Below are 23,365 nucleotides of genomic sequence, written 5' to 3'. Positions count from 1 at the left end.
TGTCTCTTCTTTATTCAGAGGGATGAGTCCTTTTCTCACTCAGAGTGTAAGACCAAGCCCGTGCAAAGGCCTCCAAGACCTCACCCAATCTGATTGCCCATTCCCACTCACCTGATTTCATCTGTACTACTCTTACTTTGCTCACTCCACCACAGCCAAATCTGACTTTGAGCTGTCCACAAACATGCCCAGTACATGCCTGCCTCAAAGCTTTTGCAAGTGCCTTTCCGTCTACTTGAACACGCTTCCCCTAGAGAGGGGTACGGATTACCGTCTCCTTTCTGGTCTTGGGCTCAGACGCCGCGTTCTCTAGGAAGTCTTCCCTGACTACCCCTAGTTAAAACCCTTTTCCAGTTCCTGATCTCTCCCTCTTCCCTGCTTTTTCTCTCTAGTCCTTGACACCGAATGACATAGCACATATTTTATTATCTGAGATCCCCCACTAGAATGTAAGCTCCATGAAGGAGGGGATATTTATGTGTTCAGACAACTCTGACACACAGTACATGCTCAATAAATATATACTAAATTTATGGATCATTTTATGGCTTACACACTGCTTTCATGTAAACTAAATTATATAGTAACTCATTTTCTCCTAATTCTTGTCTCCAAATTCTCCAATCTTTAGGCAGTAACAATATGAAGGACAGCAAAGAGTTATTAAAAAAAAAAAAAAAAGTTGCTGACTACTTGTAAAGCTCTTTAAAACAGATACCCCGTATTAATAACTACATCTATAAAATGAAAGCTCATTGTCAACATCTTTATTAGCATAAGGTTTCTGGGTGTGGAAGTTTAAAGTAACAGCAGATCAGCCAAGAATCATCAGGAAGGAAAGCCCAATTCAGTTTGTCCTATCAATTTGTTAAACAAACCCTAGGAAGAATGCGGGTTGAATTCAATGTTCAAGAAAACGTTGGTCCCTATTAACACCCACGTACTCAACACAAGATGCAACTCCCTTAAAATTTTCTATCTGCTTAAAACAAACCTCATCAACTGCCAAGTGCTGTCACTGGGTGTGTATGGTCCGTTGAGCATCTAGGGAATGTTTTGTTTTGTTTCGCACGATAAGAATTAAGGCTAGAGGGACGGTTCTTAAAGCCTCTGGCCTTATCTCCGCCACTACTAAACAACTCGTTGACCTCCACGCTGTGGTGCCAGTGTCTTCCTGGGTTATTTCCCGAACAGTTTAATCCTGCCAGAGACCAAGAGGCATCTCAGCCAAGGCTCCAATGATGCCGGAGACAGACAGCAGATGTCTCAGAGGATCCTCTGGAGAGTCTCTCGCCCCGGCAAAGGGTGTCACAGGCATAAGAAAAGCAGCAGACCAAGGCACACGGGGGAGATGACAGATGGGTGAGGACCGCGGGACAGGAGCTCAAGGAGCGACTGGAAGGGTGGTGGCGCGGAAACTGTCAACTCCCGTCCCCGACCTGCCAGTCTGGGCCCGGTCGGGGTGGAGGCAGTGCCACCGCACAGGACAATAAATACAATCAAGCTAGCAGCAAATCGCCGCCAGCCTACTCGACCTCCGCCCCTCCGTGAGCCGGGAAATAAAGTTGGTGGCGGGTGGCCGCTTGCAAGGGTCCAGGGGGGCCGGGAGGAGCTCCCGCCCGCCGCTCAACTGCTGTCAGAGGCTGCCCGGGCGCGGGGGGGGAGACATCTCGGAGACCCGGAGCCAGAGAGGACGCCTGAGGACGGGCTTGGGGCCGGGTCCCCCGCGCCCTCAGCCGGGTGGCGGCGACCCCCAGACCCCCGCGACCGCCGCCACCCCAAACCGCCTTCCCTCCAGGCCACGGATGGTGTCCGGGACCCCAAGCCCTCTGCCGGCGTCGTCGGCGCGCAGCGGCCGCCTTTACCTGCTCTCTGGCTGCAGCCGCCGCCGCGGCGCCCTTCCACTCACCGGGAGAATCCCGAGTCGTCGTCGCTGTCGCTGCCGCTGCCGCCGCCGCCGCTGCCGCCGCCGCGAACTCTCCACCCCCGCCCCCTCAGGTAACCCAGGAAACCGGGAACACCACCCCCTCCCTTCCCCCGTCCGGACCCAGACCCTCTCTCCTGCGCGTGCGCGCTTGCCCCTCCTGGCGCGCCCCGAGCCCCGCCCCTCGCTCGTAGGGCACCGTCGGCGTCGCAGGCGTGACGCATGGAGCCACCGAGCCAATAGGGAAGGGAGGAGGGCGGGCCGAGCCTCAGGGCGGGAGGGACGGAGGGGTGGGGCTTGGGGTTTCTCCCAGTACCGGGGAGGTTTGCCTCTGTTCTCACCCTGCTGGTGCGTCGCGAGGCTGGCTTTGTCAGACCCAGGGGAGAGCGACCATCGTTTGAAAAGCGTCTAGCACTTGCGCAGCGTCCGCTTCCTCCATTTAACAGAGACACTCGTTCTGTCCTCCTTGTGTGGGTTCAGAGGATGGGGGCTGCAAGAAGAAATATGGGAAGGGGTTGAGAGAGGGAGGAAAGGTTACCCGAGAAGAAGCCTAGCCTTCCTTTGGGGCCTGGAAAAAGCCATTTTGCAAAGGTAACGGTACGCTTCTTTCAAAAAACGAAGCCACTGTTGAAGTAATTCAGCACAAATGTGTATTTTTCAATTTAGCTCTCTTCAAACACATTTGTGTAGTGTGTGCGTACTGTCTACATTCTATACCTTAAAATAGCAGTGCCTCCAGCAGGTGGGAGCTGTAGGGTTAACACAGCATGTTTTGGCTGTATCACTGAGTGCCTGGGCCAGCACATGGCTGATAGGCTGCTGCCGCCAGCAGTTGGGCGTTTTAGAGGACATCCCTGCTCACCACCCAGTCACCGTGACAGCCTTTGTGCGGAATGTTAGAGGTACTGGGGAAGATGGTGAACCGGATTCAAGTCTTACCTAATAATACAAATTACAAGCAAATAGTCTACAAATTGGCAGTGATTGCTTTAGAATCAACAACTCCTGTGATTTTTGCACAGGAATCAAGAACTGGAAATATTCAGGATGTTATATCTTAGGGAAGTAAATAGTTGATCAGTGATGTGGTTGGAAGTAGCTCTTGGGGAAAATTCTGCACTTTAAAAGATCTCCCCACTGAAGTTCAACCTTTAACAGTTCGTACCTTTGGGCAGAGGTTGCCCACTTCCTCTGGCAATCTTTTAGACTGCAACTACTCCAAGGATGGACAACATACGAAGTCACTAACAAATTAGTGAAAGATATGTCTTAGCGAAATCACCACTCATTTAACAAATAATGAGCACCTACTATGTGCTAGGTACCGTGCTAAGTGCTGGAGATACTTTGGTGAGTTTCCCTGAACTAAAAGAGGAAGAGGAAGCCAAACTTGACCTGTTTCACAGTTTTACCTAACAGTGAACCCACTCTTATTTTCACATCTACTTTTACCCGCTAATCTTAAAAACACCTCTTTTTTTTTTTAATGGACAAAGAAGTCATGGAAATAATAAGTAACAATCCAGTTTCTGTTTCTCTTGAATGTAAGATAATAGGCGATCATGATTTTATTAAAGCCAAACAGAATGAAACACTTTGTGTTACAATGGTACCCAGTTGGCCCTCAAAGTATTATTTATTTGTAAAAGGCACAAGGTAATGTCATTTGTGTCTACTCTTTTCTCTGTGTATCTGCGTACTAACTTTGTTCAAAAGTGTCTAAGAACCTAAGGATGCCTGGATGGCTCAGTGGGTTAAGCATCTGACTCGTGGTTTCAGTTCTGGTCATGATATTATGGTTTTGTGAGTTCAAGTCCCAGGTTATTGGGATTCTCTGTCTCCTCTCTCTCGGACTCTGATCCTCCCCTATTCACGCTGTCTCTGTCTCTCTCAAAAATAAATAAACTTAAAAAAATTAAAAATAAAAAGTATCTTAGAATCTAGATATTAAGCATACATAATTAGATAAACTTAGTTCAAAAGATTTCAAGTGAACACAAAAAATGTGTAATCAAGTACATTCATAGAAGAAAGATAAAAGAAAAATTAATAAATATATAGAAGGAAGCCTTACGTACGTACGTGTATCCCATGTTGAAAAACTTTGTAAGTGGGAAGTCTAGATAATTTGGCTCTAAAATTAGATTGTAAAATCAAGGTTTTAAAAGATGCAGTTAACGTACAGTTGACCCTTGAACAACGCAGGGGTTGGGGGTGTTGACCCCTGCGTAGACGAAAATCCACATACAACTTTTGGCTTCCCCAAAACTTAACTATTAATAGCTTACTGTTGACCGAAAGCCTTACTGAAAACGTAAACAGTTAATGAACACATATTTGGTAAATTTATTACATACTGTATTCTTTTTAAAACATGTTTATTTTGACAGAGAGAGAGAGAGCGTGCATGTGTGCACACGTGCACAAGCAGGGGAGCGGCAGAAAGTGAGGGAGATAGAGAATCCGAGCAGGCTCCACGCTGTCGGTGCAGAGCCTGATGCGGGACTTGATCCCACGAACCTTGAGATCATGACCTGAGCCGAAATCAAGAGCTGAACACTTAACTGACAGCTTCATGGATATCTATAAATCAGACCATGTCACATCTGTGCTAAAAACCCTGCAGTGGCTCCCCATTTCACCCGTGCGAACCCCAAATCCCTTACAGTGGCCCACAGAGCTCTACACCACCCAGATCCCCACATTCTCTTCTCTTCCTGCTCTTCCGTCCCTGAAGACCTACTGTTTATGGAACCTTCCAGACACATTCCTGCCTTGAGGTCTGTGCACTGGCTGTTCCCTCAAATTGAAATGCTTGTTTTTCCCCGACAGCCACAGATATAACTCTCTTACCTCCTATATCTTTGCTCAGATTTCACCTTCTCAGTGAAGTCTATCTCAACATTGTCCTGAAACCTTGACAAGAGGAGTCTCTGTCCTGGGTCCCTCACTTGAGTGTTTGAAATTGTTCGGGCCCACCCCCGCCCCTCCCCAATGCATACGTTAAAGTCATAAGCCACAATGTGACTCTGTTCAGATGTTTAGAGGAAGAGCCTTTAAAGAGGTAGTTAAGGTTAAATAAGGTCACAAGGGTGGGGCCCTCATCCAATAGGACTGGTATCCTTATAATAAGGGGAAGAGACACCAGAGCTTTGTGTACATGCGCATGCACACACACACACACACACACACACACACACACACAGGAAAGGCCATGTGAGGATATGATAAGAAGGCAGCTATCTGCAAACCAGGGGAAGAGATCAACCCTGCTGGCACTTTGATCCTGGACTTCCAGCCTCCAGAATGTGAGAGAATACTTCTGTTGTTTAAGCCACCAGGTCTGTAATATTTTGTTACGGCAGCCCTAGCAGAATACTACACCCCCCAAAATAATTTCAATAAGAGCATACTACATAACTTACACATCTATTACGCTTATCTTTATTGTCTCCCACATATAGACTTCATGAAGGCAGCACCCTTTGTTCTGTTTATGATGTACCTGGAGTCCCAGAACACTACCTGGAACATAGTAAGCATTCAGCAAATATTATTGAATGAACAATGTAATGAAGACAAGGTTGTTCACATTCAAATAAATGTCCAAATAGCTCATTATAATTTTGGCGGAAGTTTGAAACTTTAATGCCCACTGCACTGTACTGGAGCAGAACTAGATTTCTGAAGAAGCGGTAAAGCAATTGCAGGGCTTTCATTTCTGTAAGAGTAACATGGTCAAAATTCTGCAGATTTCCACATTTGACTACAGATGGAACAATGGCTATATTAAAAAATTATATATAAATTTAGTTTTGGAGTGCTTGATGTTATTAGGATGTATTTGAATCTTTAAAAAATGCTCTTTTTAGTAGGCACCCTAAAACATTATTGAAGAAGTCAATTTTTTTAAGATTTTATTTTTAAATAATCTCTACACCCAACGTGGGGCTCAAACCCACAACCCCGAGATCAAGAGTTGCACAGTCTACTGACCGAGCCAGCCAGGGCCCCAAAGAAGTCAATTCTTAACTTATGTCTCTATTAAGTTGTTTAACAATATTCACTCTTTCTTTTTGCAAAAATTATCAAATTAAGTTTTAATAACATTCTTAATGTAATTTTCTCCAAGTCACTGATAGCATTTTAAAACCCTCAAAGTAGGTGTGTTTTCCTTTAAAAACTTATGTCGTTACAAGATTTGTAAACATCAAAAATATCCTAAGAGGTGCTCTTTTCAGCCAGTTAAAAGTGTTAAAACAACCCAAATCTCTCTTCTCTGTTGTGGAAACTTCACGCTGAGTTTCTTAATGTCCCACTTTCATGCGTATGTATTTGTGGGCAGCAGTGTCATTAATTCTCATAAAAGCATTTTTTTTTTCTTTTTAAATTCTGAATTGTCTTTCTGCTTAAAACAGAAAACATTTGTATAGTAATAAATTCAAATGTTAGGACAAATATACAATATAGAAAATGAAAGTCTTCTGTGATCTCCTCCCAGAAATACTCACTAGTAAGTGATGTATTTGTCCACAGATACACACAGATACACACAGATACACACACACACACACACACACACACACACACACACAGCCATAAAGTTGTCACCATCATTGAAAAATGAGGAATTTGAGTCCACTATTGAGCATAATTCTTATCCAAGTGATTTACTTGCCATTTCTTATTTTAATAGTTGATATTTGTCTGTCTTAATTCCCAATATGTACCTGTGCTCAACAAGTTTATGATGAACATTGAGTTGTAACCTGCATGAGCTGTCTCTTTTGGAAGAGTCAACCCAGTCTGTCCTACACAATAGGCTATTAAGAAACGTTAATAAGAAATGCGTGTTTGCTATCCATTCCTGTTTATAAAACCAAGGGATCGTAGCAAATTTAAAATCACAAGAACCCTCTAAATCTCACAGCATCTCATTTAGAAGATCAGAAAAACAGAGATAGTTCAAGTTATCCACAGGTTCACAGAGCAGAATATCACTTGACCAGTTCAAAGAAAGAGTTGGAAAGGGCTGGTCAGACTCAAGGTAAGGAACAGGTAAAGACATATATGTGTTTCACTACCTACTCAAAAAAAAAAAACAAACCTCAAAAAAAGATTCTTAATATGTACACTTTCTCTGTAGTTTCATGTATACCACGATTTTGGACCACTTCAAAAAATGTCTCTCACTCTACCTAAAACCAGACAACAGAATCCACTAGTAATATCGTTAGAGTGATCCATTATTTCAGGCTTTCATTCAGTCACTGGGTATTTTCCATGTACTTGCAATGTTCAAGGTTTTGGGATACAAAGGTAGAGGAAGGCCTAGACTGTTGGGGACTCCAGGCAGGTAGACAAGCAATAACAGTAGAGGGTGATGAGGGTTAGGACAGCGTCATGCACCGGGATTTCTCGGGCACTGTGGAGGGACATCCAACCTCATGTATGGGATCAGAAAAGCCTTTTGGATTTCAGGCAGGCTAATTTTTCCTATATACACCTTTAGTGCCCCCAGTCTAGGACCAAATTTTAAAAATGAGACTAGGGTAGCGAGTTTTTCATAAAGTTAAACTTCTTCAATTCTGAAGACTGTCTTCTATTCTGAAGCTATGGCCTTCCTCCTTTTTATAGAATTTAAATGTTTTTTTGTGTGTTTTATTTTAGATTTGAAAGAGGCAGAGAGAGACAGAGAGAGACAGAGCACAAGCAGGGGAGGGGCCGAGAGAGACGGAGACAGAATGGAAAGCAGGCTCCAGCTCTGAGCTGTCAGCACAGAGCCCGCCGTGAGGCTCCATCTCACGAGCAGTGAGATCACAACCTGAGCTGAAGTTGGACACTTAACCAACTGAACCACTCAGGCGCCCCTTTTAAAAAAATTTTTGCGTGTGTGTTTTATTTTATATCTGAGAGAGAGACAAAGACAGAGTAGAATTTAAATAGCCTTCCTTTAGGATATGGCAATATTAGCCACGCATATGTTCAATGTCCTTTCTTGACAAATTGATTGGCAATAAAAAGTTGGCAAACTAGTCCCTGAAAGGGTTTGTTGTTTGTTCTTTTCATTGATGTGGTTACCGTTGTTATTATTATTATTATTGTAGCAGTCTACAGAATCCATGTGTCCAGAAACCACTGACAGCTAGGCCAGGTGAGGCTAGGTGGGGTGCTCTAAGGCCATGTTCCTTCTCAGTCCAGCAGCATCAGCGTTACCTGTGAGAGATCCGGAATCTCAGGCCACAACCCCAGACTTACTGAGTCATACTTGGCATTTCAGCAAGATCCTCAGATGATCTATACACACGTTAAAGCTTAAGAAGCACCATTCTAGGAGAGGGAAAAGCATTATATAAAAACTGGTGGGAGAGATCACGGTGGCTGGAAGATGCTTTCCAAAGTAGAAAGAGTAAAGACCATATTTCACAGAGGGTGAGGGTGATGTTAGCAGGGCAGGCAGGAGGGTGGGTGATGATTAATATTTTCCCTCTGCACCAACTATAGCCAGATAGGTAACTGCTCCATATTTCATCCTGGTCATTTTATTTTATTTTTTTAAATTTACTTTTTAAAAATGTTTGTTTTTCAGAGACAGAGAGAAACAGAGCATGAATGGGGGAGTGGGGAGGGAGGATGCAGAGAGAAAGAGAGAGACACGGAATCTGAAGCAGGTTCCAGGCTCTGAGCTGTCAGCACAGAGCCCAACGTGGGTCTCGAACCCACGAACTGTGAGACCTGAGCCGAAGTCAGGCACTTAACCGACTGAGTCACCCAGGCGCCCCTCATCCTGGTCATTTTAAACTAAGCCATGTTCCCTATTGCCTACAATGCTCAATCACTTCTTGCAGAACCTCAAAACATAGGTTAAACTCTTGTGGGGCAAATAAATATCTTGGGCCTAATGGGTGGCAGTCAGTGGGATGTTATCATCACGATAATAACAGGTCGTGTCGACTCTCCATGGTGGCTGGTGAAGGGTCTGCTTTAATGAGGACCAGACACCAAAGGAGAAAGGCTTACCCTACGCCAGGATGTTGCTACATCATGCGGATGGAAGGAGCCATGCCCCACCCGAGTGCTTTGGTATCTAAATGAGTCTTCGTCCTATGCTAACATAAGGCTGTACTGAATGTACAAGAGGCACTTGGTAATTATAAATTAAGATATAAATTAAAGTATATATTTTTTCTCTTTTATCTGCCGAAAAGGGAAGTGTAACGCAAGAGAGTGTGACAGACAAGCCAGACCAATCTCAGATAGTTTTCCTTAACTTCTCTACCTCCCCTTAACTATTGTTATTTTTGTTATCTGTTTGTGTTTTCAAATATACTTTGAATTTATTACGTTGTGACGACTGCATTCTATCTTTTTGTGTTCATTATGAGCAGATAGAAGCTGCTCAATAAAATTTTTGAATAAATAAGGGAAAGATACAGAAGAATACAAGTAGCTGGGAAAATTTTCTATGACCTATAGTCAAGTCACATGGTCAACAGTTGTGAGAAGTTATGTGTCTTTTTTTTTAAATTTTTTTAATATTTATTTTTGAGAGAGAGAGTGAGAAAGGCAGGGAGAGAGGGAGACATAGAATCCAAAGCAAGCTCCAGGCTCTGAGATGTCAGCACAGAACCTGACGAGGGGCTTAAACCCACAAACCGGGAGATCATGGCCTGAGCTGAAGTCAGACTCCTAAGCGACTGAGTCACCCAGGTGCCCCAGTTATGTGTCTTTTATACTTTAGGAGATTGAATTCAAATCCTGATTTTCGTGCCTGGAATCTCAGAGTATTCTATATCTGTGTGCATTCTGACGTGGACTCTTGTTTGCCAGTAGAGCTCTGTTTTACGCAAAGAGAAATCACATTTGTAAAAGTCACATGCTCATTTCCCCCGTTCATCATGTAAACCAACCTGAGAGGTGTAGCACTGTCACATATTTGGAATCAGAACTGAATATCAACGTAGTGTGGACTCACCTTAAGCCTAAGCTATGTTTACCTATGGGATTCAGACAGTGGCAGATGTGGGGGGTCCCGGTGGGACCTCCAGGAATAGATTTGCTTGAGTGAGGGAAGGGTATTCCGGGTGAGTTGGCACACAAGCTCCTCTAATAACAAAACCTGGGTCGCAGAAGGGAAGGGATGATGGTAGGGATCAGACAGCATAGTGTCTGATATTCGAATTTGTTCCCCACCAGCATCCTCGATGTTTCTATAGTCCTGAAATTTCAAAGATGTTTTAAAGGCACCTGCGATTAAAACTGGAAGAGCCTGTTTGCGTAGAATCCCTGGTCCCGGGCAGCACTATTTTCGTATGCATGCAACCACATGGTCGCATCAGAGAAAACAGAGTGGCCCCGTGAATATTTGCGTCATGCGGTGGGGCCTGCCGGGGCCTGCAAACCGTTTGTCAGGTAAGACATATTAAAGCATCTTTGTGTGTCAGCGGGGGCATAGTGAGACCACTTCATCAAACGTTTGCCTGGAGTCTTGAAGGGAAGCAAAAACCCTTCTCCCTGACCAGCTTGGGCTGACGTCAGAGCCATGCGGGGACCGTAGGGCCCTGTGGGAACGTAGAATCCATTTCAGAAACCCTTAACTTGTGGTCAGGTCTTGTGTTTTTAACGCAACTATTCCAAGAGCAAAGTTCTGCGAAAGCGGTTTCACTCAGCAGTATAGATGCAGCCCACGTGTGCCATATTATTGAAAAGGAAACGTATGGGGGGCGCCCGGGTGGCTCAGTCTATTGAGCTGTCCGACTTCGGCTCCGGTCATGATCTCACGGTTGGTGGGTTCGAGCCCCACGTTGGGCTCTATGCTGACAGCTCAGAGCCTGGAGCCTTTTTCGGATTCTGTGTCTCCCTCTCTCCCTGCTCTCCCCTCCCCCCATTTGCGCTCTCTCTCTCTCAAAAATAAATAAGCATTTTTAAAAAATTTTTTAAAAAGAAAAGAAAGTGTATGATCTGTTTGGAAGTACAACATCTGATACAGAAGAGGGGTCCAAAATACACAATAACATTGGGGGGAAAACTGCAGACCTTATGTTGGAAAATCAAGCACTGAAATAGAAAATGCAGGCAAGGTATGTCTAGAGTCTAGGAATCTGAGAAAACCGTTTGTCAGGTAAGACATATTAAAGCATCTTTGTGAACTGCAAAAGACCTTAAATAAGCAAGTACTTAAAAATATCTGGGCCCATTGAATGACCCAATCTTCTGGATTTTTATCCATAATTTAAAAAATATCATCACATCACTTCACATATGTTGGCATGGTAGAATAGTTTAGTCGGAAAACCCCCAAGGCAACATCCCAGGAGCAGGAAAACTCAGCCTTCGGCTAGATGAGGATTCCTAGTCAGGAGAGGGTCTCACCAAAACGCATTGCCTCCCCGGGCGAGGGGTAAATGACTTTATGGCAAGTGACTCTGCCCCAATGTGGCCACTGTGCAAGCTGCTACTTGACTCAGATTCTCCTGGATTCTGTGATTTCTGAAAGATTCCCCCCTTTCCATCTTACCCCCCCTCCCCCAACATCAGACACACTCTCTCAAAGAACCAGACACCAGGAACCAACAATAAAAATCGGGATCACAGCCCTGCTTCTGTTATTGCTGTTCATGCAGTACGGGTTTCTTCTCCAGACATTAAAAGCAGCAGCCAAGAATGCAAGGTCAACCAAATCAGAATAACAGATGACCAGGAAGTGTAGCATAAAGCATCATCTTAGGGTCGCTCACCCCTTAGGATAACCTCTCCTGACTGGTTTCCTGCCCAGCTTATACCATTTCTGGAACTCCGCTGCTGACTGATAATTGGGTCTAGTGCAGAGCAAGGGTTTCCTGATGGGATACAGACCACACTGTCCTTACTGGCAGGTGTACCTCCGCTCATGGTTGGAAACGTGGTTTTGAGCCCTGCACCTGCCATCTATCATGCCCAGCTTAGCCAGTCTAGTGGCCTGAGTTCTTCACACACGGATGCAGCCACCGGGTGAGCAGCTATCCCACCCACCTCGGCTGTCTCTCCACAAAGACAAAGAGAACATTCGCCACGGGGGAGAATGCCCTTGCGGGTATGTGGGGATTTCCTGAAATCTGATAAATTCCAGTCACATATAATAGAGCTGTCTTTGACAATAAGAAGAATCCTTGGCCCCCGGGGACTGGTTTCGCCAAGGGGGTGGGAAATGCTTGTGTGCCAGCGACCTTCACCTCAAGTGCCATTGAAAGTCACCCTATGTGCGCGGCCTCTGGTTACTGGCTCCCCAACCAGGTGCCTGAGAATTAGTGCAAAAGACGCCATTTAAAGGGAACGAGAACGGGAACAAAACATTTGCCTCCGAATGGATAGTCTCTTGCTTTATTTTCTTTAAGTTTACTTATTATTTTTGAGAGGGAGAGAGAGCACGGGGGAGGGGCAAAGGAAGAGGGGGACAGAGGGTCCAAAGTGGGCTCTACCCTGATAGCAGAGGGCCCGATGCAGGGCTCAAACTCACAAACCACAAGCTCATAACCAGAGCCAAAGGCAGACGCTTAACTGACTGAGCCACCCAGGCGCCCTGATGATTTCTTGTTTCAACACCAGGCATTGCCCTTATCTTTTCCCCTCTAATTAGAAATGCAACCCTTATTTCATACTAAATTCCTTTCTATGTTCCGGGCCCTTTCTGAGCTCTCTAGAATAGAGAAATACAGACCCATAAACTGAAAGCCCTGAAAATGGATCTTAATTGTCAGCAGAAATGCTTCAGAAGAACTACCATCTCAGTTTTTCCCCTTTGATTTAACTGCTATTAGTTAAATCACACAGCAGTGTGCCTTCTATCTTGTATACACAAGTGATTGATTGCATCACCCGAATCCTGTAATCGTTCCAAACAGGTAATCTTTGAACCGGCCACGGCTTCAATTTCAGGGAATGAAGTAGGAGGAACGGAGGAAGGAGACTACATCCCACTCAATGTTCATTTACCCGTCTACGTGGGAAAAAAAATCAGGAGTCTTGCATTATGGTCCCTTCCCTTCCGGAGAAGTCTTTCTGAAAACACAGAAGAGAGGGATATAGTTGGTAAGATCTGAAAGTAACTTTAGTGGCCAGTTCTTTGAAGGCGAGAACTGTGTTGATTTATGACGCAGTCGACGTGTCATAATTTGGCACCCGCATCTTAACAGTGGCTCTAAACATGTCTTTGGCAACTGCTATTACAGGCCAGAAATAGCTATGCAAAGTAGGGTAAAGTATTCTACCTGCCGGTGTTCATAAATACTCCTGCCAATTCTGCCCCGATGGAACGCACACATGCTATATAGGCCTTCCCATCTAATTTTACCGAGAGTATTTTTTAAAGAATTTTTTATAATCTTGGCTCAGGGCTTTCTTTATCGGTGCCTATTCTGTAACTACACAAAAAATTTTCTCTTCAACTGTCACATTTTAAAATCCTGCCAGCCACTTTCCTATCAGATACCCCTCAAACGTCCCTGTAATTCTTTCTACTCAAAGATTCTTTTTTTAATCTGAGTAGGAATGATCACGTCTCACTGTGCTCTACCCTTTAAAGGATTCCACGTAGCTTCCTTTGAGAGATGAATATGAATCCAACTGACCATTTAGGCCTGCTAAAAATGCCCCAGAATGCATGGGGTGCCAATTGCTATGATAATTCAGATGATCTTTGTTGGTTTGTTGGTTGGTTTTGAGGTTACCAGCACGCTTTCATTTGAATTGCTCTTTTCTCCTGAATGGACAGGGACATTTGCTATTCTACTGATGGTGAAATTAGAGCCTAAAGAACTAGTCACTCACCGAAGGGGGCGGGGCAGGGCTGGAACACAGGATTCTGGCCTCTAAATTCCCAAGCAGGTCACAACGAAGTAATAACGACAAAACATACTAAGTGGATTTCTTGAAAGCATTTTCTTTCAAGAAGCAGCTCGCCAGAGTCTAATTTTAGAGTTCACATGTTATTAGCACTTTCACATTTCAAGGGGTTTGTAACTTCTCTACGTGGGAAACATTTTGCTGCAGGGCAGATTCAAATATTCTTTTCGGTGTCTTTGCTGTGCTTTAATCATCTAACATTACTCCAAGGGAATGTATATGTGGCTACACGGCCATATTGAAGGTGAACACCTGCCATGCACAATTACCTTTGAGGAAGAAAGAATACGTGTTAGAATCATCATATGTTCCAGCAATTCCACCTCTAGGTGTATATTCCGAGAACTGAAAGCAGGGACTGGAATATATATTTGTAACACTGATGTTCATACCGGCAGTAGTCGCAGTAATTAATAAGCAGAGCAACCCAAGTATCCTGGATGAATGAAGGGATAAGCAAAATGTAGTGTATCCACACAATGGAATAGTATGCAGCCTTAAAAAGGAAGTTCTGGGGCACCTGGGTGGCTCAGTCGGTTGAGCGTCTGACTTCGGCTCAGGTCATGATCTCACGGTCCATGAGTTCGAGCCCCGCATCAGGCTCTGTGCTGACCACTCAGAGCCTGGAGCCTGTTTCAGATTCTGTGTCTCCCTCTCTCTCTGACCCTCCCCCATTCATGCTCTGTCTCTCTCTGTCTCAAAAATACATAAACGTTAAAAAAAAATTTTTTAAAAAAAGGAAGTTCTGACCCAGGCTATGACATGGATGAACCTTGAGGACATCTTGCCAAGTGAAATAAGCCAGTCATAAAGGGAAATGTTTTGTATGATTCCACTTCTATGAGACACCTAGTATAGTTAAATTCATAGAGACGGAAAGCAGAGTTCCCCCTGCCAGAGGCTGAGGGGATAACGGAGAGTCAGTGTTTCATGGGGACAGAGTTTTAGTTGGGGATGACAAAAATTTCGGGAGATGGATGGGATGACGGCTGCACAACCATGTGAATGTACTTAATGCCACAGAACTCTACCCTTAAAATGGTAAAAATGGTAAATTTTGTGTTATATGTAGTTTATCTCACACTCGCACACATGCACACATACCGGGAGACGAAACAATTAACCCTGATCTGGAGGGAGAGGGATGGAAACGGCTTCTCAGAGCACATGGCTTTGTTTTGAAAGACGCGGAGAGGTGCGCTAGGTAGGACAGAAGAAAAATGTACTCCGGGCTGAGGGAATAACGCCAGGAAGTAATAAAGCCATTACAAGGTCATATTCAAGGAACAGCAAATAATCCAGGTGCCTGGGTACTTGCAGGTAAGTTACAGCAGATGAAGCCTCGGTGGCAGAGTGTGGGGGCAGAATCTTAAACACTCCCGCGTGCCCTGCAAGATGTTTGGGCTTTATTCTGCAGGCAGTGGGAAACCACTGGACTCCTCTGTTTAAGCTTGGAGACGTGACCGAGCTTACACTGTAGAAAGATAATGTTTGGCAGTAGTGTGAGGAGTGGATTGGAGGGGGAAGAGATTAGAAGCAGGGACTCTGGTGGGGAAACTTCCGAGAGCCCAAGGGAGAGATCAGGAGGGCCCAGCTGGGAGGATGTGTGTGTGTGGGGGGGGGGGGGGGGTGGGGAGGGGCATTTGGAGAGGACATGGGAACCACAGAGAGGTGGGGAGAGAGGAGGCTTATGGAGCAGAGGGTAGCTCCCAGGCTCCACGCATGGCTTCATCCATACCCCCAGCCAGGCTGACCCACCCACACGCACTCCAGGTCCCCTGGCCCAGAACAGTTGCTCAAGACCCTGCCAATCGTGATGGTAACCGGGGCTCGTTCTTACCTCCCAATCTCTAAAATCCGGACTTCCACGCTGTCCTCAGCCCCCTCCCAGTTGGGTGGGCACCGGGGCTCCTCTTGGCTTTCCTGCGAGTCCCATCCAGCCTTCCCCTCCCCCCACGACTCCAGCCGTGGGATTTCTTACTTGTCCCTTCATGATACCCCACTCCGATCCTCAGCTCTGTGCTCACTCCTTCTTCCTCACAGACCAGTCTCTGGCCTCCAAGATGGGGTGGGGGGGGGCAGGGAGGGACTTGAAATCTCCCTAGCATAGGTTAGGAATACGATAGAGGCTGAAGGTTGGACAGCAGCGAGGGAGAGAATGAGCGCACTCGGGGATTGCTGCATTTGACGCACCTGAAAATCCACCAGCACCCGTTTCTTAAAGGAGCCTTTGTAACTACTCCATGCCCCAAACAATCTCAGTTTGCTGGCCTCCAAGAATCAGAGCTGCAGTCTTTCTAGTGAGGGTCTTTGGCTCACCCCACCGCAGAGGAGTATCTTCGTTGGCCTTCCTTTCCGCACAGTCTCCAGCCTCTCTGAGCAAGCAGCCCGTAGGAACCAGCTCCTGAGAGCACAAGCACTGCCAGCAGCCATCTGCTAATCACCTTCCCCAGTGGCTCTAAAGTTCTCCGCCTGTCCCCAGCCGGCCCACCAAAGCAGCCCACACTCTTAGCTGGCCCTGGGAAGCCTCAGAAACGTGTTAACCTACCTGCACAGTGATTCCCTTCTTCGGGTGAGCAGGGAACTCGTCCCTTTGGTAGTCACACCGCAGGCTAATTAGCAACCATCTACTCTGTTAGCTGCAGTGAAACTGGTCTCCTCCATGCTGTTAGGCGAGCTGAGTCGCTTGTTTGCCGTGAACTTCTGGCTTCCGTTCAGCTGACTTAGGGGAGGATCATTCTCCTGGCATTATAAGAATGCACGCAGTTGAGTCAAACAGCCTGATAGACGGCGAAGGCAAACCCTGCCGCACTGTCTGATGTCACCGGGAGGAAGATACAGGAGCAGATGGTGAAGGCAATAACTTCACGTACCACAAGAACCTCAGAACACAACCTTCCCACGGAAGAAGGGATGAGCTGCCGAAACAGGCCATGCACCGAACACTCTGGCACTATAGCTACTCTGATCAAAGCCGAATCGTCATTGGGAATGGCTGCCCGTTTGCCCTACGCCGCTCTTGCCTTGGGTGATGGAGCTAGGCAATCTCTGTGTTGCCAGGAAAGCGAGTGGCCCTCTCTCCCTCTGGCTCTTTGGCAGGTGGCCACCCTTGCATCACATGGGGAATCTGGCAAATCAAGTCCAATTCCTTTGCAGTATAGCTGCAGCAAGGATTTCCAGTTAGTGATTCCGTGGTGTCTCCAATGAGTCACAGAGCCCTGATGGTCCTGCAGAGGAGGAGGGCCTAAGTTTGTCCCCGTGAGGATCGTCATTACTCTTCGTTCGAGAATTCTGCAGTCTTTGGAGCTCAACCTGAGAATGAGAGTCCTGCGTCCAGCCACTGTCACTAACCCTCTGGTTGCAAACTTTCACCAAATTGGTGGTGTCGATTTCTGCCCTTCCTTTGTGCTGACATCTGTCTCTCTCCTTGTTAAATCTGCTATCATTTCTTGTTTAAAGTTTTTATTGAAAACTGCTGTCATTTCGGGTGCCTGGATGGCTCAGTCAGTGAAGCATTGATTTTGGCTCAGGTCACAGTCTCATGATTCATGATCAACTGTATGGGGCACTGTGCTGACATCTTGGAGCTTGCTTGGGATTCTCTCCCTCCCTCTCCCTCTGCCCCTCCCCTACTCATGCTCCCATACTCTCTCTCTCTCTCTCAAAATAAATAAATAAACATTTTTTAAATGCTGTCATCTTTGATTTTCGTATTTTTGTATTTTTTTAAATCTACATCCAAATTAGTTAGCATATAGTGCAACAATGATTTCAGGAGTAGAGGCCTTAATGCCCCTTATCCATTTAGCCCATCCCCCCTCCCACAACCCCTCCAGTAACCTTCCGTTTCTTCTCCATGTTTAGGTCTCTTATGTTTTGTCCCCTTCCCTGTTTTTATACGACTTTTGCTTCCCTTCCCTTATATTCATCTGTTTAGTATCTTAAAGTCCTCATATGAGTGAAGTCATATGATAGTTGTCTTTCTCTGACTAATTTCACTTAGCATAATACCCTCTAGTTCTGTCCACGTAGTTGCAAATGGCAAGATTTCATTCTTTTTGATTGCCGAGTAATACTCCATTGTGTGTGTGTGTGTGTGTGTGTGTGTGTGTGTATGTGTGTGTGTGTGTGTGTGTATACCACATCTATATCCATTCATCCATCGAAGGACATTTGGGCTCTTTCCATACTTTGGCTATTGCTGATAGTGCTGCTATAAACATGGGGATGCCTGTGTCCCTTCGAAACAGCTCACCTGTATCCCTTGGATAAATACCTAGCAGTGCAATTGCTGGGTCATAGGGTAGTTCTATTTTTAGTTTTTCAAGGAACCTCCATACTGTTTTCCAGAGTGGCTTCACCAGCTTGCATTCCCACCAACAATGCAAAAGAGATCCTCTTTCTCCGCATCCTCGCCAACATCTGTTGTTGCCTGAGTTGTTCATGTTGGCCATTCTGACAGGTGTCAGGTGGTATCTCATTGCAGTTTTGATTTGTATTTCCCCGATGATGAGTGATGTTGAGTATTTTTTCATGTGTCGGTTGGCCATCTGGATGTCTTCTTAGGAGAAGTGTCTATTCATGTCTTTTACCCTTTTCTTCACTGGATTATTTGTTTTTTGGGTGTTGAGTTTGATAAGTTCTTGATAGATTTTGGATACTAACCCTTTATCTGATATGTCGTTTGCAAATATCTTCTCCCATTCTGTTGGCTGCCTTTTAGTTTTGCTGATTGTTTCCTTCGCTGTGAAGAAGATTTTTATTTTGATGAGGTCCCAGTAGTTCGTTTTTGCTTTTGTTTCCCTTGCCTCCGGAGACGTGTTGAGTAAGAAGGTACTGTGGCCAAGATCAAAGGGGGTTTTGCCTGCTTTCTCTTCTAGGATATTGATGGCTTCCTGTCTTACATTTAGGTCTTCCATCCATTTTGAGTTTATTTTTGTGTATGGTATAAGAAAGTGGTCCAGGTTCATTTTTCTGCACGTTGCTGTCCAGTTTTCCCAGCACCACTTGGTGAAGAGACTGTCTTTATTCCATTGGATATTCTTTCCTGCTTTGTCAAAGATTAGTTGGCCATACATTTGTGGGTCCATTTCTGGGTTCTCTGTTCTGTTCCATTGATCTGAGTGTCTGTTCTTGTGCCCGTACCAAACTGTCTTGATGATTACAGCTTTGTAGTATAGCTTGAAGTCTGGGATTGTGATGCCTCCTGCTTTGGTTTTCTTTTTCAAGATTGCTTTGGCTTATTCGGGGTCTTTTCTGGTTCCATAAAAATTTTAGGATTATTTTTTCTAGCTCTGTGAAAAATGCTGGTGTTATTTTGATAGGGATTGCATTGAATATGTAGACTGCTAAGTTTCAGGATATCAAATCAATGCACAGAAATCGGTTGCATTCCTATTCACCAACAATGAAACAACAGAAAGAGAGATCAAGGAATTGATCCCATTTACAATTACACAAAAAACCATAAAACACCTAGGAATAAATCTAACCAAAGAGGTGAAAAATCTATACACTGAAAACTATAGAAAGCTTATGAAAGACATTGAAGAAGACACAAACAAATAGAAAAAGATTCCATGCTCCTGGACAGGAAGAACAAATATTGTTAAATGCTGTCATCTTTTAAATCTCATATGTATTATGGATTTCTGAGTTAATACTGTTATTACCAAACTCATGTGTATGTATCTATAAAGATGATAAATCACTCCCTTTTATTGAGCATTTAAGCCAGATCCTGGGCTAGCACTGCTTTTAAATGGTGACACCAGCACTTGAATTCAGGCCTGTCTTACTTCCAATTCCATGCTTTTAACTACAGCCTAGACTGCTGATGGGGTGTGTGTGTGTGTGTGTGTGTGTGTGCAATATATGTATGTTTATATAGTCATCATAGAAGATGTGCATCATAGAAGATGTGATATGTTACGTGCCATGTATGTGTTAGGCCCTTGATAAACATCTTTTCAATGAAGAGTGATTGCATTTCCACCCTGTAATGTCTATTACTGTTGGGTCATGTGACTCTCCCAGCCACTCACAGTGAAATGAGTGTAGATGCCTGTATTTTCCATCCTTGCATCAGGTCTAGTGTAACTCCGGGACACACACCCAATGGAGCTCTAAGAGCCAAAGGGCCTGAAAGGAAGTTCTTTATCGTTCCAACATGAAAGCCATCTGAATGCTACAGATAATCAAGGCTCCAGGAAAATTCTTCTTAACTTTGAAAGGTTTGTTAGCTTGTTTCACATTGTGAAACACAAAAAAAGTCCCAAAGTATTCTGATACCTTAAAGATATCCCTCTCCAACTGTGACCTGTGTTTATCGTGATGTCCGCAGCCTTATTTAATTCTACCACGGTGTGATCACCTCCCACAACTGGATGGACGAATTAGTGTTTTCCTCCTGAAAGCTTTCTGGAGAAAAACATATCTGGGCCATGTTACGAACTTAGAGACCCTTGTTAAGGATGCAAATGATTCCTTTGGAAGACCGAGTACCTTTATGGGCTGCCACCATTTAGCTAAATGTTCTTCTGATGCACAGAGTCCTATCGATCGCTTGGAAAGTTGATGCAGAGGCCAAAATGCCTGATTCACATTTTCAGTAGCAGCGATCCTCTCTTAGAAGTCCTGATTTTGCCAGATAAACAGGTCAGTTAAGTCAACACACACAGAAGCTAGATTTACCCCAAGATGCTTCCACCTTGAAAAGTCTGCGCAGTTCTGTTCTATGATGATATTGCACTTGGTGGGACTCCGGTAGCATGAAAGAGTTAACTTCCTGAAGGTGTGGTATTAATTTCATATATTTAGAATTTCTATCCTGCCTAATTCTGAAAGGGCACCGGATAGTTTTCAAACATAAACATAATAAAATATAGGGTAATTTAAGATTGAAACTACAATAGAGGCTCTGTAAGTGGGTGACTATAACCAGTTACTTGAGATGAGCTGATTGTGATATTTAGGCTCTGAATTTGGCCCAGATTCCTGGTAACCAATGCAAAAAGGGAAATAGGACGGATATAATAGGTCAGACCAAAAAAAAAAAAAAAAAAGAGAGAGAGGAAAGAAAAAAACCCACAATGGCTTTTTATCTTTTATCTGATATAAATGATATTAAACTGGCATTAAATTAATTGGCATTAGATTCCAGGAGGAATAAGCCATTTATCCCTAAAGAGTTTTCTGTAAGCCAGGCACAAAGGGACAAATACTGTATGATTCCACTAATATGAGGTACTAGAAAAGACAATTTCATACAGATAGAAAGGAAAATGGTGGTTTCTAGGAGCTGGGGTTGGGGAGAATGGGGGCACTATAATTGAATGGGTACAGAGTTCCTGTTGGGGAAGATGAGGAAGTTCTGGAGTTGGATGGTGGTGGTGGCCATTCAACATCGTGAATGTACTGAGTACACTTAAATGAGTAAATTAAAAAAAGAAAGAAGGGGAGCCTCAATGTCGGAGAATGAAAGCTGACCTCAGACGTTGCCCAAGCTGTGTTCCAGTTAGTTAGTGTACTGGAATTTCCAGTTCAGCCCTGGGGAAGCAAAGTGCTTCAGGTCTCTACACTATAGGTATTCCCAGAATGAATTGTACAGAGCGCCCTTTCTCTGCATCTTGATCCACGCATCCATGCTCCTCCCTCTTGTGCTGGGATCCTCCACACTGTCACAGTATTGTCCCATCACTGCGAAACCCTTGGGGCACTGCGAGCCCTGCGTCAGCCTCTGTGCTGACAGCCCAGGTGAGACTGCTTTGGATCCTGTGTCTCCTTCACTCTCTGCCCCTCCCCCACTCACACTCAAAAATAAATAAACATCAAAAAATTAAAAAAAATTATTTGCCGTAGTTTCTGCAGACGTCTAAAAGATACAAAATGTACGACTGTGCTAAATGCAATGTGGTATCCCAGATCGGACCCAACAACAAAGACATTAATGGAAAACTGATGAAATCTGAATGAATAAACCATAATGCTTGGTTGTACTAATGTTAATTTCTCAGTTTTGATAAACGTACCCTGGTTAGATATGATGCTGACGTTAAGAGAAACTGGGTGAAGCATGGATGGGAACTCTCTGGACTATCTTTGCGATTTTTCTGTGAGTTCAAAATTACTCCAAAACAAAACATTTGCTAAAACAACCACCACGTTTTGGACATGAAATCTCAATGACACCTTTCTCCTGTGGCCCCTCCACAGAGGTAATCATTATCTGGAGTATGGTGTGTATCATTCAAACAGCCTAACGCAACTGTTGGCATAACTAATGTGTTGGCCAGAAGAAACACCTTTTTTTTTTTTAATGTAACATTTGAACTTTAGTTTATTTAAGTGTAATTACCATACAGTTTATGTTGGTTTCAGGTGGACAATACAATGATTCAACAATTCTATGCATTTCTCAGGGCTCATCAAGATAATTCCCTTCATCTATTTCACCCATCCCCCAAACACCTCCCTTTGGTAACCACTAGTTTGTTCCCTGCATCTAAGAGTCTGTCCCTTCTTTTTTCTTTATTTGTTCATTTGTTTTGTTTCTTAAATTCCACATATGAATGGAATCATATGGTATTTACCTTTTTATGACCGACTGATCTCACCTAGCATTATACCCTCTAGGTTCATCCATGTTGTTGCAAATGGCAAGATTTCATGTTTTTTTTTTTTATGGTTGAGTAACATTCCAGTGTGTGTGTGTGTGTGTGTGTGTGTGCACGCACACACACACGCACGCATCACATCTTTATCTATTCGTCTATCAATGGACATTTGGGTTGCTTCCATATCTTGTCTATTGTAAATGATGCTGTGACAAACACAGGAGTGCAGGCATCTTTTCAAATTAATGTTTTCATTTTCTTTGGGTAAATACCCAGTAGTGGCATAGTTGGATCATAGAGTAGTTCTATTTTTAGTTTTTTGAGGCACCTCCATACTGGTTTCCACAGTGGCTGTACCAATTTGCATTCCCGCCAACAGTGCATAAGGGTTCCTTTCTCTCTTCATCCTTGCCAACACTTGTTATTTCTTGTCCTTTTGATTTTAGTAATTCTGACAGGTGTAAAGTGGTATCTCCTTGTGGTTTTAATTTGCATTTCCCTGATGAGTAACGATGTTGAGCATCTTTTCATGTGTCTGTTGGCCGTCTGTATGTCTTCTTTGGAAAAAATGTTCGTTCAGATCCTTTGCCTGTTTTTTAATTGGGTTATTTGGGGGGGTTTGGTGTTAAGTTATCTAAGTTCTTTATATATTTTGGATATTAACCCCTTATCAGATATATCATTTGCAAATATCTTCTCCCATTCAGGAGGCTGCCTTTTTGTTTTGTTAATGGTTTCCTTCATTGTACAAAAGCTTTTTATTTTGGTGTAGACCCAGTAGTTAAGTTTGCTTTTGTTTCCCTTTCCAGAAGAGATATAGCTAGAAAAAATGTCCCTATGGCCAATGTCAAAGAAATTACAGCCTATGTTTTCTTCTAAGGTATTTGTGGTGTCAGGTCTCACATTTAGGTCTTTAATCCATTTTGACTTCATTTTTGTGTATGGT

At 44.1% G+C, this 23,365-nt stretch overlaps 1 protein-coding gene across 7 annotated transcripts in view; it reads right to left on the bottom strand.

The window, feature by feature from the left end:
* Positions 1-23,365, bottom strand: part of LYST (lysosomal trafficking regulator) — a 242,995-nt gene that overhangs the window by 180,420 nt on the left and 39,210 nt on the right. The window contains exons 1-3 of one of the 7 annotated variants that reach the window (XM_042909177.1): positions 5,350-5,427; positions 2,266-2,414; positions 995-1,201 (exon numbers count right to left, since the gene is read on the bottom strand). The gene's annotated coding sequence lies outside the window, so the exon portion shown is untranslated. Of the gene's footprint in view, positions 1-994; positions 1,966-2,265; positions 2,415-4,777; positions 4,856-5,349; positions 5,428-23,365 lie in introns of those variants that run through there. The other 6 variants (XM_042909181.1, XM_042909178.1, XM_042909183.1 and 3 more) reach the window with 6 other exon arrangements.

This window comes from Panthera leo, chromosome D2 (assembly GCF_018350215.1).
Source record: "Panthera leo isolate Ple1 chromosome D2, P.leo_Ple1_pat1.1, whole genome shotgun sequence".
Lineage (NCBI taxonomy): Eukaryota > Metazoa > Chordata > Mammalia > Carnivora > Felidae > Panthera > Panthera leo.
Note: the sequence above shows the minus strand (reverse complement) of the source record. Positions and strands in the feature narration are given on the sequence as shown.